Genomic DNA, 10,267 nt, shown 5'->3' on the forward strand with positions numbered 1-10,267 from the left:
TGGCTAGAGTTAGTCGAGTTGTAAGCTTTGTAATAGAGTTATTACAAAGGGGCTTGCAATAGAGTTGTTACAAGTTAGTGAGGAATTAAGAGGTTAATTACTAGGTTACAATAGGTTGTAATATGAAGTTTGCTCAGTAGTGAAGTTGAAATCCTACAAGGGGAGGTCGTGGTTTTTAATCCAGTGAGCTGAGAGTTTTTCACATAAAATTCCATTGTATCATTCACTTACTGCAGTGTGCGTGCGTTTCAGTGGAAACTAATAGAGAACCTGGTTCTCTATATAGTTTGGTGGACCCTTAGTTCCTTAAATTGGTATCAGAGCAGGTTCTTTCTATCAAGCTAACACCTAGAAAGGATCCTCATGGCTGCTCTACCAAACTTTGAAGAAGGTCAATCTACCTACAGACCACCAAGATTCAACGGCCAATACTATGGATGGTTGAAGACAAGGATGCATGATTTTATCATGGCTGAAGATTTAGAGCTTTGGGATATTATCTGTGATGGAACCTTCGTCCCTATGAAGACCAATGGTGACCCAGCAAATAACAGTTCCCAAAATAAGAAAGGAATTCAATGATGCTGATCGCAAGGTCATAGAGAAGAACTTTCAAGCAAAAACAATTCTCGTCTGTGGTATTGGACCAGACGAATACAACATGATTTCAGCATGTCAATCTGCTATGGATATCTGGAAAACTCTCCAAACAGTTCATGAAGAGACAAATCAAGTTAAGCAGTCGGAGATTGATATGCTAACCACAGAGTATGAGCTCTTCAGGATGAAGGATGATGAGTCCATTTAGTACATGCACACTCGCTCCACCTCTATTATCAATGAGCTCCATTCTATGGGAGAAATCATTCCAAGGAACAAACTTGTCAGGAAAATACTTAGCGTATTACCCAGTTCCTGGTAAAGCAAAGTAAATGCTATCACGGAGGTAAAGCATCTACAAAAGCTGACCATTGATGAACTCATTGGGAATCTGAAAACTTATGAAATGAGGAAAAAAAAGGACAATGAGATAAGAGAGCCCAAAAGGGAGAAGAACCTTGTCCTCAAAATAGACAATAATGAATCAAGTGGTAAGGATGCTGATATGGCCGACTTGACAAAGAGGTTTCAGAAAATGGTTCGCAGAAATGGAGGTACTCCAAAATGGGGCAGCTCCAGCAAGCAAAGAGGCTATGACCTATGTCATAAGTGTGGGAAGTCAGGACATTTCATCAAAGATTGACCTCTCCTCAAGCAATATCAATACAAACACAACACAGACAAAGCAGCTAAGAGGAACCAGGTTCCTGACAAATGGTTCAAAAGAAAAGATGATCCTGATAATGTTGTGAAACAAGCTCTCGCTGCATGGGGAGACTCTTCCAACGAATCTGGAGAAGATGATGAAAAAGGCGATAGCTCCATGATGTCAGTAAAAAGTGAAGCAACTAAATACAACTCTATCTTTGCCCTGATGGCACAATCTGACGATGATGAAGATGAGGTAAACTTTCTAGATATTAAAAAAAAAACGGAAGTCTTACTCTCCTAAAAAACTTATGTCTTTGGAAAATGTTTTAATTGATGCTTATCACAGTCTTATAAATGATTAAAATACATTAACTTTGGAACTAGGAGAAGTAGAACATGAGAGAGATGATCTAGTAGTTTGTGTGGTCGATTTAAAAGAAACCATTGAGAGTTTGAAAAAAGAAAAAAATGCCGTAACTAAAATAATTGCAAACATATAACATGAGAGAGATGACCTAATGGTTGTTGTGGTTGATTTAAAAGAGACCATTGAGTGTCTTAAAGAAGAGAATAAAGCCTTAACTGAAAAGGTAGCTAACATAGAGCATGGGAGAGATGACCAATTAGTGGTAGTTGTGGACCTAAAGGAAACAATTAATGAACAAAAAGGAGAAGGTGGTCATGAGATTACTCGAAAGGGAAATAACGTTGCAAGTGAGAAATATCTTAGGATTGAAGATGAGTAAAAATCAGTATAATCCAGTTAGTGTGCCAAACTAGAGAAAAACAAGCAACTTCAGGAAGATCTAGGAAGAGTTAAAAGTGATCTAGAAAAATCACTCAAGTGGACCTGGTCCTCTGATGCTATCATTGCCATGTATAAGAACAATGGGGGGAACAGGCAGGGAATCGGGTTCCAAAAGGAAAATACTCCTTAAAATCCTCACAGCAAGTATGTTACTGTCCCTGATAACTAGCTTTGCACTCACTGTGGTAACACTGGGCACTTTAAGGAAACCTGTAAGGCCAGATTTCAGTCTCAACAGAAAAATAAATTTTTTGCTAAAAAAGTAACTACTGCTAAAGAACCTGGTCCCTCATATAAAAAACATGTGATGCCTGCTTGGACCAGAAGAGTCCGGATACATCCCTTTCCTCATTATAAGGGACCCAAACTTGTTTGGGTTCCTAAGTCTAACCCTTGATTTTCTTGTGCAGGGAGCAGTGAAAGGGAGCAACCAACAATGATACATGGATAGTGGCTGCTCGAAGCACATGACTGGAAGCACAAATGATTTTCTTTCACTCAAGGCCCTACAAGGAGGGAGTGTGTCCTTTGGAAACGACAAAAAAGGATACATAAAGGGAGTTGGAAGGATTGAGAAGTCTCTTTCTCACTCAATTGAAAATGTGTACTACGTGAACGGGTTGAAGTACAGCTTACTGAGTGTCTCCCAAATCTGTGACAAGGTAAACAAAGTGGAATTTGTGTAAAACATATGCACAATCATAAATCTTGTGACTGGTGAAGTGGCTTTGGTAGCTAAAAGATACAAAAACATCTATGTTGATGACTTTGAATCCCTGCAAAATGGGGATCTCAGTTGTCTGAATGCTGTAGATGATGATGCTGAACTATGGCATAAAAGACTGGGTCATACAAGCTTTATGTTGCTAAATAAATTGGTCAAGAAGGACCTGGTTCGTGGCCTGCCCAACTCAAGCTTCAAGAATCACAAGGTGTGTAATGCATGTGTAAAAGGAAAGTAAGTCAGATCTTCTTTCAAGCCCAAAAAGGATGTTAGTACCTCAAGGCCACTTGATCTCCTCCATATAGATCTATTTGGACCTATGAGAGTTCAAGGTAGAGGAGGAAAGAAGTACATCTTTGCTATTGTGGATGACTATTCCAGATGCACCTGGACTCTGTTTCTCAGATCCAAGGATGAAACCTTTGAAGTATTTGTTGCATTTGTGAAGAAGATCCAGGTGAAGATGAGCCATAATGTAGTAAGTATAAGGTCGGATCATGGCATTAAATTTGACAATGCCAAATTCGATGAATTCTGTGCTGAAAATGGCATCACTCATAATTTTTCAGCTCCAAGAACACCTCAACAAAATGGTGTTATGGAGAGGAAGAATAGGACCCTTGAAGATATAGAAAGAACAATATTGATTTACAGTGGCATTACAAAAATATTTTGGGCAGAAGCCATCAACACTGCATGCTACTTGGTGAACAGATGCATGATCAGGTCCCTTCTGAACAAAACCTCATATGAACTGCTGAACGGGAGGAAGCCCAAGCTGACACATATAAGAATATTTGGGTGCAAATGTTTTGTCCTCAACAATGGAAAGGAAGCACTTGGACAGTTCGATGCCAAAAGTGATGAAGGGATCTTTCTGGGCTATTCATCATAAAGCAAAGCCTACAATGTATACAACAAATGAACTCAATGCGTTGAAGAAAGTATACATATGATCTTTGATGAATCTCATCACTCATGTGGGGAGGATCCACATGATAATATTGATCAAGATGGAGAACAGTCAATTTTCCCTGGTGAATTCATTGACATGTCAAATGGAAAAGCTAACACGATGAGCCATGTCAAAGAATCAAATGATGATGGTGCAGTTATATCTCTAACTGATGGGGAGGAACCTGGTTCCTAAATCACAACAACTGAAGCTGAAAATAGAGTTGCTGATATTGTACAAGGCACCCCACATACTAAGGTGAGAAGGCACTCACGACAACTAAGGATCACATTCAGAAATACCTGGACTTTCCCACAATGAGGTTCAACTGTCTAACTGGAAACACAAAAGTTCACATCCACTTGAAAATGTGATCACTCCTCTTGACTCAGGAATTCAAACCAGATCAAAGACAAGAAACGCGCTTGCCTTCTCACCTTTTCTCTCTAAAATTGAGCCCAAACATGTCAAGGAAGCATTGAAAGATGCTGATTAGATTACGGCTATACAAGAAAAACTCCATCAATTTAAGAGCAACAACGTATGGAACCTGGCTCCACGACCTGCTGACAGAACTGTTATAGGAACCAGGTAGGTATTCAGAAACAAACTTGATGAGTTTGGAAACACAACTAGAAACAAGACAATGCTAGTAGTTCAAGGCTACAATCAGAAAGAAGGGATTGACTACGATGAAACCTTTTCTCCAGTTGCTCGAATGGAGGCCATCAGAATCCTCATTGCCTTTGCATCTCATATGGGATTCAAATTTTTCCAAATGGATGTCAAAAGTGCATATCTGAATGACTTTCTAAAAGAAGAAGTCTTCGTCAAGCAACCACCTAGATTTGAGAATCATGAGCATCCTGAGCATATTTTTAAACTTGACAAGGCATTATATGGGCTAAAGCAGGCTCCTCGTGCTTGGTATGAAAGGTTGTCCAAATTTCTTCTTGAAAATGGCTTTACAAGAGAAAAAATTGACAACACCTTATTTTTGAAGAAACGAGGGAGAAATATGCTCATTGTGCAAGTCTATGTTGATGACATCATCTTCGGAGCAACAAATGATTCACTGTGTGAGGAATTTGCAAGACTCATGGGAAGTGAGTTTAAAATGAGCATGATGGGGGAACTAAATTTCTTCTTGGGATTACAAGTCAAGCAAACTCCTAAGGGGACAATGATAAGTCAGTAGAAGTACATCAAGGAGCTTCTGAAGTGATTTGATATGGAAGGATCAAAAATCATTGATACTCCCATTGCCACTGCTACTCGTCTGAACATGGATGAACCTGGTTCTCCTGTGAATGAGACCATGTACAGAGGTATCATAGGGTCACTAATGTATCTCACAGCAAGCAGACCGGATATTGTTTTCAGTGTGGGACTTTGTGCCAGGTTTCAGTCTAATCCAAAGGAATCTCATCTGAAGGCTGCTAAAAGAATCCTGAGGTATCAAAGGCACGCAGGGCCTGGTTCTCTACTACCCCTCAGGAGACAACTTTGATTTAATCGGGTATACTGATACTGATTATGCTAGTTATCTAGTGGATAGGAAAAGCACTTCTGGCATGACATATTTTCTGGGATCATGTCTGATCTCATGGGGTACAAAAAAATAAAATTCAGTGGCTCTTTCAACTGCTGAAGCTGAATATGTGGCGGTTGCCTCTTGATGTGCTCAATTGCTATTGATCAAGCAGCATCTGGAAGATTTTGGGGTATTTTCTGACTGTTTACCCTTACTATGTGACAATACAAGTTCCCTCAACATGGCCAAGAATTCGGTTCAACATAAAAGAATAAAGCATATTGATGTGCGACACCACTTCTTCAGAGACAATGTTGAAAAAGGGCTCATTTGCATGAAATTTTGCAGCACAGAAGATTAAATTGCAGACATCTTCACCAAAGCACTAAGCAAAGAGCACTTTGAAAGGAACTGCTTGGCACTAGGGTTGATAAAATCAAGCTAAGGACTTGGTCCCTCAATGATTGGCTATGAAAGAAATGTGCAGGTAAAATGGCTAAAAAATGTTTTCTGGCAAAGTCTAACTCATCTCTATACCGTTGCAGGTAGACACAAATGATGATTACAGAGCAAACAAGTAGCCAATGATATTGCATTTAGTCAAAAGGATGAAGTTAACATTTACAAAATCTATGAGGGAACCTGGTTCCTTTGACACAGGTTAGTAGTTTCTATGTACTCTCATCCACATCTTTTTAACGGCTAAATTGGTGCCACGTCATTAAAATGTCAATCTTTCCTTTCTCTCTCTTTTTGGAACTCAAGCGTCCTACCCGTTAGTTCGTATGTCCTCAAAGAAACTTACAATTCCAAAGTCCAAGAAAGAGTCATCTGTGAGTGAGATGGGTTTGAGTAATGTTGAGGGTGAAAAATCCGATGAACAAGTAGTTGACAAATCTGATGAGAAAGTTGTTGCCAAGTTTGGGAAGAAAGTAACTAAAGAGTCAGTTGAACAAGTGTCTAAGAAATCTGTTGATAAAAGAAAAAGTGCAAGAAAATCAGTGAAAAGGAAGGCTGGTGACAGTGAGGTACCTGGTTCCTCCAGGAAGGCCAAGGTTGGTGCAACCTAGGATGCTGGAAGGGAAAATTTGAGAAACCAAAAGGTGCTGTGGGGACGTACATTTGCCCTTGATATTCTTGACATGTCAGGAATATACCAACTGGTGGATATCTGTGAGTTCCAACAATGGACATTTTTGTTCACAAGTGACAGGCCCAAGGTGTATGAGGCTGAAGCGCGTAGTTTCTATGCTGACTTCTTCACAGTTGAGAATGATAACATCTGCCTGAAAGTGAATGGTGTTGATTTTGTGATGGATACTGCTGTACTGGGAACTATTTTAGGCGTGCCCATTGATGGGATGTCCTCTATTGGGGGGCCTGCTCTCCGAACTTCAGAAATGCCATCTTGAAGGATAAGGCAGTGCAACAAGGGGAACGGGTACACAAGAAATCCCTCCTTCCAGTGTATCAACTGCTATTCAAAATGGCGAACAAAGTTCTGCTCCCACATGCTGAAAGACGCTCCATTACATCACGAGCAGACTTGGTTCTCATGGAAGCACTGGATGGCTACACCGCTATAAACCTGCCTGGTCTTATGATAGAGCACATGAAGAAAGTGGCAGAGTTCAAGGATGGTAATCACGGGTTACCTTACGGGTTCCTCCTCACTAAAGTATTTGAATTCTTCAAAGTTCCCTTGGGAAAGGCTAAAGTAGGAACTCCAAGCAATCCTTCTCCAAAACCACCCTTAAAGGGTGTGAGTGCATTGATAGGAGTGGAGGGGTTGGCAACAATTCCACCACCTCTTAGCTGATCAACGCTCAAAATATTTCCATTGAAGAAATAAGGAAGCTGAAGGCACGGAATGCCATTCTCGAAGGTCAGCTCAGTCTGGCCTAGGAGACACCTGGTTCCAGAAGTTCCCAAAGCACAGAGATTGCCCGTTTGACAAAGGAAAATGCCGCTCTCAGGAAACAGGTTGAGGACCTGAAGGAAAGGTTGCTAACCGAGTAGGTGTCCGCTAATGCTTGAATGGACATTCTTCTTTGAACCTTTGCCTCTTCCTCTGCCTCCAGTGCTCCCCCTTCCAGTGCTCCTTAATAGCCGTCCCCTTCCCAGTGTCAAGTTCTTAGTGTCTATCCTTTGTTCTCTTTTCTTATGCGTAGAGATGTTTATGACTGCTACCTTTTTGCTGTTTTTATTTTGTGGATGATTTGGTAACAATGAAACTGCTCCCTGATTTCTTTCCAAAACTTAATGATAATTTTATCTTTTTGCTGTGCATGTCTTGCTCTTTTGCTCTGTTTTGTGTTATGTTGTGTGCACACATGTGGCACGAGTTAACCAATCTAGACTTCTTTTTGCTTATTTCTTGCTACTGATATTTTTATGATGCCAAAATGGGGAAGATTAAATTGAGGGGGAACAACAGATTCAGGGGAAATTCTGGTTCTTAGGGGAAACTTCAATTATAAGTTTGTCATCATCAAAAAGGGGAAAATTGATAGGATATATGCATTCTTATTATGTTTTGATGATCTAACAAACTTAATGATAAGAACCAGATAAGGAACCTAATACACATCCTCAAGTACGTGAGAATAACAAGTCTCAAGCTGGGGACGTGAATCAACTCTTAAGAGTCAAAAAAATAACAAGGGGAACATATGGACACTAGTTCCCTTGGTGACCATACCAGTCAACCTCCCAACAGCTGTAAAGTTGCTGCCTGCACACGCAACAGTGCAAAATAGTGCAACAGTCAACTTCATTGGGAATGCCCTTGTACCAAACATGCTTGCATCATTCAAGTGATGTCATCTATGTAATATTAACATTAAATAAAAGGCAAAACATCACTTGAACATTTGAAGAATCAATCCAGCATTCTCTCAAGTCTGTGCATCAATCCAGCAAGTGATTCTCAAGGGCATCAAGAACAAAGAATAACATAACAAAGGACCAGTTTCCTGTATTGAGTTATCACATGTCCTTAGTTGAGTTGTACCTTTGTTAAAGTACTTTACTTGTGATTCCTATTTAGCTTAGTTAGAAGCATTATGTAGGAAACTTTTGTAACCTCATAAACCTTGTGTTTGTGTCTTGGCTAAAGTTAGTCGAGTTGCAAACTTTTGAGTTAGTCTTGGCTAGGTTTTGGACCATTTTTGGTTGTGCTTGCATTGCTGATTTCTGGTGTTGTTCTGATGAGCATCGCGACCGTGACAAGAGCTTCATGATCGCAAATGCTGTTTTGGGGGTACCTAGTGGTTTATTCATTGTGTTCGTGTTAGGAAGATCATGTTCGCGAAGCATTGTGAGCGATGTTCTTCACGTTCGTGCATTAGGCATCGCGTTCATGATGTGTGGGTGGTCAGCGGTCAGCAGAGGTCGCATTCGCGACTCGTCGTCTGTGTTTGCGAAGCTTGGAGGCCAATTGGCCCTCGCGTTTGTGTGGCTATATCCGTGTTTGCGGAGCAGTGGTGGGGTTGTGTGGTCTTAGTGCATCACAATCGCATAGATTGGACCATGATCCCAAAGAGTATTAACTGGCAATGTATTTAAGTTGTCCAATTTCGGGACTTGGCCCATTATCTCATATTTTGTGCCCTAGACTTTGAGAAGATGAGATTTGGAGAGCAATTTCACTACTACATTGGAGGTATGCAATTTTCACTTGGATTTGGCTTTAATCTTGAGTACCCATAGATTTCTACACCTAAAACTTGGAAATTTGCAAGGAAATTGGAGTTTTTTGCCTACACCTCAAGAGAGTGTGTTTTGGAGATTTGTGTACTGATTTGGACCTATTTTTGGAAACTAATTACATATTTGGACTCAACATGTTATGTGTCATCGGGTTTTGGTATTGGTTTTGGATTTTAATTACCCAGGCGCAGGTTGACTTTTGTTTACTTTTGGGAATTTCGTCAAAGATCAAAACTTCATGGATTGGGATCACTTCCTATAGCATTGTTGACTTCTTTGAATGACATTTGGCTTGGATTTCCACAATTGAAGGACTAGTCGGGATTTTGACGCAATTTGAGGTTGGAGACTAGCCTAGATGAGATAAGTATCTTACCTAAACATGGTTTGAGAATAATTTTCTCGTTGTCTGTGATATTTGTTATATGTTTGGGGTGACGTATATGCGAGGTGACGAGCATATATGCGTGCACCAGGGTTATTCATGATCCTGGTAGACTTTTGGTTATTATAGGCCTTATTTTGCTATTATGCTCTTTTGATATTGTGTTTCTCCACTTCTATGACTACATGAGCTATTATTCATGCTAGAAATCATGTCTAGGCTATTTGCCTATTTGTTGAGACATGATATGACCATTTTTGCTATGTTGAGCTATTTGCCTTAGCCGTAGTCATATTTCTAAATCCGCGTGTTATATCTCTGTCTCTGTGCAATTTTATATGTTATCTCACTTGTTGTTGGTGCCCTGTGTGTGATACTAGTTTGAGCCAAATTGTGAAATGTTGGTATATTCAGTGCAGTTTTTGATTGTTGTTACTGTGATATATTGGCATTTTGAGACTTGAGCGGATTGATGAATGATATTTGGGTATAGATCCATGTTGGTATTGATATTGAGGTGATGCGTGCGCTAGGCCCTATATTGGGTTGAATTGTATTAATATCGAGGTGACACACACGCTATGCCCCATGTTGGGTTAGATTATATTGATTGTTAACTTAGATCCGATCAGCGCTCGGGCTAGGACCCGCCCCTCCGAAGTCAGGTAATAACCCATGGCATAGGAACATGGTCGTATATGTGCTTGGTGAGGGACTTGTGTCAGGCACCCATACAGTGATGAACGTGTGTATGTGTGTGAAGGTCCATGGGCTTTGAGCCAGGAACCATGAGCATACTTAGAGCATGATTAAGGGTTACTTTGTGCCAGGCACCATGCATTTGCTAATATTATGTATACTTGATAGCTAAACTGTGATTCTTTGTTAATTTGGCATGT

This window comes from Nicotiana tabacum, chromosome 12 (assembly GCF_000715075.1).
Source record: "Nicotiana tabacum cultivar K326 chromosome 12, ASM71507v2, whole genome shotgun sequence".
Lineage (NCBI taxonomy): Eukaryota > Viridiplantae > Streptophyta > Magnoliopsida > Solanales > Solanaceae > Nicotiana > Nicotiana tabacum.